The sequence below is a fragment of the Octopus bimaculoides genome, chromosome 4, assembly GCF_001194135.2.
Source record: "Octopus bimaculoides isolate UCB-OBI-ISO-001 chromosome 4, ASM119413v2, whole genome shotgun sequence".
Lineage (NCBI taxonomy): Eukaryota > Metazoa > Mollusca > Cephalopoda > Octopoda > Octopodidae > Octopus > Octopus bimaculoides.
Window position 1 is genome coordinate 4,033,248 of NC_068984.1, and position 10,310 is coordinate 4,043,557.

The 10,310-nt window shown below is 35.1% G+C and overlaps 1 protein-coding gene across 10 annotated transcripts in view; it reads right to left on the reverse strand.

Annotated features, from left to right (window-relative positions):
* The window catches only part of LOC106881718 (forkhead box protein P2), a 534,685-nt gene that overhangs the window by 500,242 nt on the left and 24,133 nt on the right, over positions 1-10,310 (reverse strand). The gene's annotated exons all lie outside the window — the stretch shown is intronic.

A 10,310-nucleotide genomic window follows, 5' to 3' on the forward strand; every position in this document is an offset into this window, starting at 1 on the left:
TGCTGTCAACGTCTCTGTAGGCTTGCATACTTTTCACAAGTCATTCATGTACATCCAAGTCTCTTAGCAACTACCAGACTACAGAGTGTAGTACCCAGGTCAACAAATGCTAGATACAGTGGTATGGTCTTTGCTAAGATGTTGCCTCATATATAAAGAGAGTGTCAGAGAAACTCTGACTTAATACAAACCTGCATCTCATCTCCCCTCATTTTATTCTAAATTAATTGTGCTGTAACTGTTTTTAATGCAATTATATCTTGGTCCATCTTCTGTTGTTACTATTTTCTAGAATATCTTCTTTATCCTTGTAGCAGTAGATACACTGCTATGCCAGTCATTAAGAAGGACTCTTTTCAAGAACTACCTGAGTGACAAATCTTTGACCTAGTTTGCCAGACACTTTCAGTATCTCAGCAACTACCCTTGATGGTGCAGCTGCATTCAATGCCATTTCACTTATATACAACTGTAAATTTCAGAAGCCAGTGTTCCTGTTGGGCTTATTTGTGTCTCACACATTCTTTTCATTTAACAATCTCTCATAAGGATATTTCATGGGTAAATTCGTTGGAGATTCTCATGTCTTGGATAATGGAGAATGTGGAATTGTTATTAGCTTCATAAACTATTCTACTTGGAGAAGTTAACCAGAAATTCAACTAAAGACATGTAACCAACATTAGTAACTTTCAGAATTATTGACAGAAGACATTTCTTCACAGTGGCTATGAATTATTAAACAGATAATCTTCAAGTTAGACCTTTCCTAACAAACCAAATTGAGGTTTTATGCCTGAAAGCCAAGCAAATTTAAATACGTAAATAGATGCAGTTGAAATTGTTTTTGAATAAACTTTTACAAAAATATCTCACCAAATAAGTAAAATATTTTTATAATTGAAATTTGATAGCAAGCCTACTTAGCATTGGAAATATTGTGTGATCACAGCATTAAAATAGGCTGTAGATCAAGGGTGGGAAAAACCATTGCTTGCACGCAAAATTTTGTCAGCATTCACATTCAAAAGCACCCCCCTACCCGATAAAGTCTCTAAGAACAATAATTTAAGACTTAACACCAAGACATATTTATGAATTTGTATAATTAAAGATTTATTATTTTCCTCAGCACAGATGCACTCCCACCAGGTTCTTATGTACTTGTCTAACATGCTCCTAGTACTAAAGACATACCCTCTCACCTTCACCAAATGGTTTAGATGAACAATAACTTGAGAGATTTAAGTAACACTATATATTATTATAATCATTTCAAAGTCAGGAATATTAAATTAACTATCACACAATAAATAAAGGAGACTGAATCAAGCTGAAATGGTACACAAATATTCGTATTAGCATAAGGCAAAATAGAATATTTATAAAAGAAAACCATGAGATGGAGAAATTTTGCCTTAAAAAATAGTCGAGAAAAGGATTTATTTGACTAATGTTTGGGAAATTGTTTTGTGATTGTTTATTAGCATATATTTAATACAATTAAATATATGCTACCATTAATCAGTTCAGATATAGTTATATAGTATAATGTATATATATATTTTTTTTTCTTTATTTTAGTGTTATTACAAACTGTACACTTCTAGGAAGCTTAATAGTTCAGTCAACACAGCACTCACTGATTGACAGCCATAGTGAAATAATAGCAATTAAGTTAGGTCTAATACTTACATGTATCATCATCATTATTATTATTATTATTATTATTATCATCAACAAATGTTTATGAAAGACATAAAAATGTAACACTGAAGTTGTTTGTATATTTTTTAACTTCATCTCAGACAGATAAACAAGGAATTACAGTGTAAGCAATTGGCAGGTTATGTATGTATCCATCTGACAAGATGATTGGAAAGAATTATTTACTGCTTTTAATGATATCATTGACTTGTTTGTATTGGTAACAGAAAATATATAATAGTGTCTTAATGTACAATTAAACACATTTTCATAATACCATAGACATATTTTTATTGAACAATATTCACTTCTATGTTAGCATTTTCACCATTCAGTTAGAAACAAACATTAAGCCATTAAAAATTCATATATTGAAGTTTGCTTGAGCATCACTCAGTGTTATCAATTGTTGCCTTCATTTTCTTTTTATGGAGAAAAAAAAAACGAAATCTAATGTGTTATTATTTTGAAGTAAAAAATGATTTTATTAACTTTAATTCTTCCCTCCTCTTACACACTGTCCTTAATCACTGTTTCTCTTACCATTCTTCCGTCTTTCTCTCTCTCAGACTAATTCATCTTAAGCAATCCACCCTACACCTGTGGGCCATGTTGCACTGAATAAACAAACAACAAAGTAGTGAAAACTCCTTTTGTGTAGAGCAAAATACAAAGCAACCTCACAAGTGCTGGTACCACAATGAAATGCACTGAGTAAAGTAGTTGATGAATAAGTGGATACATAAAGTCAAGAGGACATGACACCTTCTTCAGTGCTTCTGCCCTGAGTAGATTCTGTGAAGTTGTTGGTATTAGGAAGGCATTCCCAGACATAGAAACTATGCTGAAAACTCAATAGACAAGGGTGACTCATCTAGGAGAGCAGTAACTCAAAATAAGAACTGATCTGGACCATTCTGGCATGACACATGAAAAGAAGACATAATGATACTGATGGGTTGAAATATATATAACTATATTAACAGTTATTTAGAAATCAATACAATTTGCATTATTTAGACCCTAACAAATCTAGTCATCCCTAAAAATGGATTTTATTTTTCTTTTCTAGAAAATTAGGAAACACTAAGCTTTTTCTCTCACTAATTGTTCTCTCAATTACCCACTATGATCAGTTCACATCCATCCCCATGAAAGCAAACTTGGTACAGAAAAAAGAACAGACTTATTACACCTTTATAATCCTGTTATGAGGTTTCTTTGCTTTACTATATGAACATTTAAAAAACAAGAAATATTCCTATATGCTGTAAAAGAAATGTTTGAAATGGTTAACATTAGGGAAATACTAAAGATTGTGATCCTGTATATCCAAACATCAACTGTTTACATGTATAGTTTACTTCTCAATTCCATTCACAGCTTATACAAAGAATTGAAAAATTATTTGTCTAATTATTAAAAAAGAAAGTTTTAAAGTCAACTACCCAGACATTAAGACAGTAAAGTAGGGATTCTCTATGGAATCAATGATGTTTCCATGTTAGCATGTGTTGAAGAAAACCTTCAAAAAATTCAATACAAAAATTTGATTGTTGGCAAGAATGAGAAATTACAATAAGAATTAAATTTCGTTTCATTTTAGTTTTATTTAAGTATTTATTTCATCTTTCTAATTGTTTTTCTTTTCAATAAATGCAAGATGGATAAATTTTGTTCTGATTTTATTTCAAATTTAAGTTTCAACAATCGTGTGTCAAGTTACAAAAAATAAAGCAGAAAATATTTTTATTCTTTTTAATACATAATTTTTTAGCTTTCAGTTAATTTTTCAATTAAAAATATTAAAAGAAAATAACTCTTCAGGTTGGTCTTACCACCAGCAATGGTATCTGCGAGTACCCTAAGTACAATAACATTGCCATCATATCACAGAAGATAGGCAAATAAGTTGGTTCGTTCATTTAATTAATATTCTTGACACATCTTACAGGAGAAAATTGCTACATTATTTCACATTAAGTCTCTAATATTTACGCTTGTTCAATTCTCTGTCCAGCTTCAGAAATATTTTATACAACAAATGTAATTTGCAGCCATACTCTAAATATATAGTAATGGTGGCTGCATTTGACTTTTCAAGCCTTCATTTAGGTTTCTTAAGTAAAAAATCTAAGTATTTCCCTTAATGTAAAAGACAGTATTTCCTCTTTAAACTTAACAGCCAGTAATATCAAGTAAATGAAACAATGAAATATAAAGAAATAAGAAGAAAAGGATCATTTAGAAACTTAATCAGACATTAGACTAATAATTCTAAGAATGATGCTATAAATACATTTTTCTTCTTTTCTTGTAAACACTGTCAACTATAATACAAAATAATTCTTTAAACTTCTAGAGATTAATTTCAAGATACAAGTTGAAATTGTGAGTGAATGAATGTACATGTGATAGCCAATGTGTGTAGGTATGCCTCCACATGATACATATTTGATTTACATACACACATGTTTTACTTTAGAGTGTATATATCTATATAACCAAGCCATTCATTAAACCCATACAGTTTCTTGCATGTATCCAAGTAAATATCTGCTATTTTCAATGGATATAAAACAGTAAAACTGACAAAGCATTGTCTTACACGATCTGTTAAGTCAACAAGATTTTAACAGCTAGTCAGTGAGAAAGTTGATATTTTTTTATGGCAGATATTTTTGCATTTATCTATGGTTAGATATTCATTCTGATTTTAGAGTGAGCATATGTGCTGAGTGGTTGGTGTTAGGAAGGGCATCCAGCTGTAAAAATCCTGCTAAAACAGTCACAGAAGTCCGATGCAGGCTTCGGCCTGGTTGGCTCTTGTGGTACCATCCTACCCATGCTAGCACAGAACACAGATGCTAAATGATGAAGATGATGACATATACATATGTGAGTATGTGTGAAATATATATTACACCATATGCTGTTCTATAAAAGAAAAAACTCACACAATATGTAATTATAAAAAAATTATATGCAATTCATTTATGCTTTGCATTTTATTAAGTTTGGTATGTTAATAAACAAAAACATCAGGATTATTAAGTTTTCTTTTCAGAATCACAGTAAAATGTCAACTAGCTAATTTAGAACATTTCAAAGTTTATTCAAGTCATGTCTTTTTTTTATTGGTCTAAATGCTTTCTATTAGTATTCATATAAATATGGCGATGTCAGTATCAACAGATATGAATACATTTCATCATCATTTAACATCCGTGTTCCAAGCTGGTATGGTTGGGGCAGTTTGAAAGGACCCAACATGTCTAAGGACTGCATCATGCAACAACATCTGTTTTGGCATAGTTTCTATGGCTGGATGCCCTTCCTAATGCCAACCACTTTACAGTGTAGACTGGTGTTTTTTCCGTGCCACCTGCACTATTGAGATCACCATGCAGCTCACAGAACTACACACCTTGGTTGGGTGTCAGCTTCATGCTAGTAGACAGGAGATTGAACAACGAGAAGGAGAGATAGTGCAGGTTCTAGTAGAAGATTACATTTTGTAGGAGAAGGAGAGAGAAAGAGAAAATGAACAGAAGGAGCTGCAAGAGATTTACAGTGGTGGTGAAGTGCCTAGATGGCCCCTCAAGGCACAAGATAAGTTGAAGAACCGGTTTGCACAATTAAACGGGGAGGAGAATGAGGGGATGGGCTGAGTTATAGGGCAAATGAGCGAAGAGCAATGAGTTGAAGGAGAGAGAGGGATGTAGAAGAGGTGGGGAAGGAGTAGTAAAGATATAGTTGTTGGTGGGGAAGGACAAAAGAAAAGGGATGACATGGATGGATAGTCTGCAGGAGCTATGGAGTCGGGAATAGTGTAATTAGGAACATAGGTAGAGAGCACAATGCGTAACACTTCTAGAACTGACAAGAATACGTATTTTCAAGAATCTCATATCACCAGAGATTCCAGTCCTTTGTCATCTCCCTCACCAGGCTCAAGGTCCTAAGGTCAGCCTTAACCACTTCATCCTGTGTTTTCCTGAGTTTCCTTCCACAAGTTCTAACCATATTTAGTGAAAGACATTTCTTTATACAGCTGCCTTCATCCATACACATCGCATGTCTATACCAGTGCAGGCTTCTTTCTTACACAAAACAACTGATTCCTCTAATACTCAGCACCACCGTACTAATTATTTCATGCACATTTACACTGCACGTCCAGCAGAGCATGCTAGCTTCATTTCTTATGTCATCTGCATTCAAGGCCCATGTCTGACTATCATGCAGCATTGCAGTTCTAACACAAGCATCATACAACCTGCCCTTCACTCTCAAAAAAGATCTTTGTTGTCATCAGGGTCAGTAGCTTCTTGAACTTGTTCCAACCAGTTCTCACTGTACTTTCAGAGCAGCCACCTCCATTGCTAAGTATATTTAGGTAACAAAAGCTTTCAACTACTGCAAGTGAGCTATTTGGGAATTTAAGAGACTCAGTTTCGAATGTGCTCAAATGAACTACCCCAGTGCCTACGGCATATGATGCTTACATTTTCAGATAATCTGCTAGTGATTCCCCTACATCTTTTGCATGTCCATTGCTTATATCAAATATGGTGTATGGTATTTATACATACCAAGCAAAGGTCATTCCCCACCAATGGTACCAAGATCCTGCCTTCTTTCCTACTTACAAAAATCTTCACTTTGTCTTTGCTAGGTTTACCTTAAGGTTAAGCTTCCATACCTGGAATTTCTTCTCTAATTAAATTAGGAGCAAAACAGCAAGTCAAAAACAATGAATTGTGTAATTATTCTTAACACACTCCAGCAAACTTATTGTTTTTTTCTTGTCAGATTTTGTCTTTAAAGAACCACTTCTCTAGACAATGTGTGTTGACAACAGATATGCATAAGTAATGTAGCAGACTGTCAGACAGCCAGTGTTTTGGCATGAGTGTAGCACCTTGGTAAGAGACACTGCCTGGACCTAATCACAAAATATTGCGCCCATCTATAGAATTCAGCAAACAATATATTTGCTGATGAGTGCTGAGGGCTGCCAAGATGATATTCAATTATTATTATGAACACATAAAACAACAACAACCAAAACAATATCTGAATCTTTCAAATTTACAAATGTAATGCCAACAAGTAGACCCATTCAATAATTCCATCGATGTTTTTGGTAATAATTAACCACAATGAATGAGAAGAAGAAAAAAGACTCTAGCACAATATTTATTTTTTTAATAGTAACAGCAATATTTTATTGATGAAAACAGACTATTTGTGCAAGAAAAAAAGACTCGCTAGTGAGAGTTGCAAGAACTGATATGGTTGACCATAATCCAAATATTGAGTGGCTGAGTGTATGATGTGTATCTTCTATCTTTTACTTGTTTCAGTCATTAGACTGAGGTCATGCTGGGGCATCGGCTTGAGAAATTTTAGTCAAATGAATCAACCCAAGTACTTTTTTTTTAAAGCCTGGTATTTATTCTATCAGTTCTTTTGCCACAATGCTAAGTTACAGGGACATAAACAAACCAACACTAGTTGTCAAGTGGTGGGGGTGGGGACAAACACAAATATATATACAACAGGCTTCTTTCAGTTTCTGCATACCAAATCCATTCGAAAGGATTTGGTCAGCCCAAGGCTATAGTAGAAGATACTTGCTCAAGGTGTCATGCAGTAGGACTAAACCCAGAACCAAGTGGTGTGGAAGCAAACTTCTTACCACACAGAGAAGACATCCTCATCCAGTATCAAACTGATTCTGCCATGAAACACACAAGTTGATAAGCCAACGTGACACCCTAAGTAGTAGTTACTAGACCTGCTAGAAATAACAGCCAAATTTCCCTCAAATTACATACCATACAGCTTTCTCCAAAAAATAAGAAAACATTGGATAATGCAGTCCTGAATATACTATGCATGGAAAAGCCAAACAACAGGATGGTCATGGCTGAAATATTTTTGATCAAGGCTGACAAGAAGCTAAACAATAACCACCTTCAAACAGGGGTGTTTTGTGTGTGTGTATATGTGTGTGTGTGTGTGTGTGCCATAGTTATCAGTGAAATTTTGTGAATAGCCACTTTATAAAGATTAGTTGACCTAACCAGGGTATTTGACAGAGTGAACTCTAAAGTTCTCTGATTTGACTGCAAAGAGAAGTTTGGCTCCTTCATAATGAAGTCAGTTTTACTGTCAAACCTGAGAATTCTTTAGGTTCTGTTGCTATTCTTTATTTTGGTATTGTCAATATAACAGACTATGCCTACCTTGGAATACATATCCCAAAGAGAATAGGAAGAAAATTCTCATGGAGGATCCTTTGAATGCAAAAACATTTCTATCTCCATCGTCTGGAAACTCAGTTGATGGTAAATGGTCACGCTATACTAGAGTAGTGCTGTGCTATGCTATATTGGAATATTGAAGTATATGTATGAGTCAGTGGGAGGGAGAGAGAGAGAGAGAGAGAGAGAGAGAGAGAGAGAGAGAGTGAGACAGTGTGTGTGTGTAGACATACAGACACAAACACATGACTGAATTTAGATTCTAATGCTTCTTAGAGATGAGTAAACTAAAACTGAATAGCAAATCTATATATCTATCTTTTAAAACAGCATTTTTGTACACACATACATACACACATATTGTATGTATGTGTGTGTGTGTGTGTGTGTGTATGAACAATAAAAAGTGAGAGCCAAAAGGGAATCAAAGCTACACTTTCTTGATGTCTCAGTGTAATTAATGGACCCTCCTCTTCTCATTTGGCTCTCATTTTTATTGGCTTTCATGCTGGCTTTGTTTAACATTGTGAAAACACACCATTCAGCTCTACTCTTTGCTTGCCACTAAAAATAAATACAATCTAAATTCAATTGTTGATAGATTTTTTGGTTCTTTAAAAATGACCAAATGACTTCAGTGGAAGACGTCTACTTTCAGTGTCAGAGTTAAAATGTAAAGACTTCACAATTGAATCGATTGTTATACTGAAAAGCAGAATCACAATAAACGTGCATTTGTAAACATGCATGTCCAAAATTCAAGATGATTACAGATATAGTGTGTAGAGGTATAAAGACCTTAGCATGACAGCTGATATTTGGCATTGAGACAACAAGGAAGGAGACATCACTTTCACTTACTCCCCTGGCTCCTATTTCTTTACTAGGTTTCACAGTGCATAGAAACATTCTACATACACACACACACACATACAAATCAATGTATACTTGCACACATTACACATCATCATCATTTAACATCCGTTTTCCATATTGGCATGGGTTGGACAGTAGAGGCAAGAGCTCTACAGGCTCTATTGTCCATTTTGGAATGGTTTCTATGGCTTGATGCCCTTCCTAATGCCAACCAGTTTAGAGTGTACGAGGTGGTTTTATGTTGCACCACCACTTACAGGGTCACCAAGTAACATGCAAAAGAACTACACACACAGAGCAAACGACTGGACAGGGATCAGGCCATAGAATATCTACCTCAACAAACTTCATGTTGGCATGGAAAAATGGATGTTAAATGATGGTGATGAGATACACATGTGGTGCAAACATACTTGTGAGGTGAAAAACATCATTTCCCAACATCATGGTCTCAGGTTCAGCCTCATTACACAGCACCTTGGACAATATCTTCAACTATAGCCCAGGGCCGACCAAAGCATTGTGAGTGGATTTGGCAGCTGGAAACTGAAAGAATTCAGCTGCTTATGTGTATAAATCTGCTTGTTTCATAGCTGTAAATGAGCATGACCATCCTACATGCAGTGTACTTTCTGCCAAATTTAACCCTCATGCCTTGAATAAAGGGACATATCTTTCAAGAACAGAATTATTTCCCATTCATTTAAAACATTTCTCTTATATTCTCACTCTGCAGCCATATTATAATAGCCTGAATGATTGCTGGATCAAACATAGTATGTCTTGTGTACACAGCCAAATAATATATTTTTTGCTTATGAAACATGAAGTAGCTCACCCATAATGTCTGTATTTATTAAATGCTATTTCACTCACACCAAACTGAGTACTTTAGGTTTCTTGATCGTTCCATCCATAACAGAGTAGTACATCATCATTGTTTAACATCCGCTTTCCATGCTGGCATTGGTTGTACAGTTTGGTTGAGAACAGGCAAGCCAGGAGGCTGCACCAGGCTCCAATCTGATTTGGCAAGGTTTCTACAGCTGGATGCCCTTCCTAAAATCAACTACTCCAAGAGTGTAGTGGGTGCTTTTACATGCCACCGACACAGGAGCCAGTCAAGTGGCACTGGCATCAGCCATGCTCAAATGGTGCTTTTTACAATAAACATATATATATATATATATATATATATATATGATGTACCCGGTGCAAGCTATGGACACATAAGAGGTGCAGCAACATCAAAGGCAGGTTAACTAGCAAGTTAGTTTTTGTTTGTGGCAGATGTTCAGGTGCAATAAAGACTGTAAACAAACAGGAAACAACTTCTATCTCATTCCAGGGTGAAAAACTAGAGGTAGTCGATAGCTTCCGCTATCTGGGCGACCAAGTTAGTAGTGGGGGTGGGTGCGCTGAAAGTGTAGCCGCTAGAATAAGAATAGCCTGGGC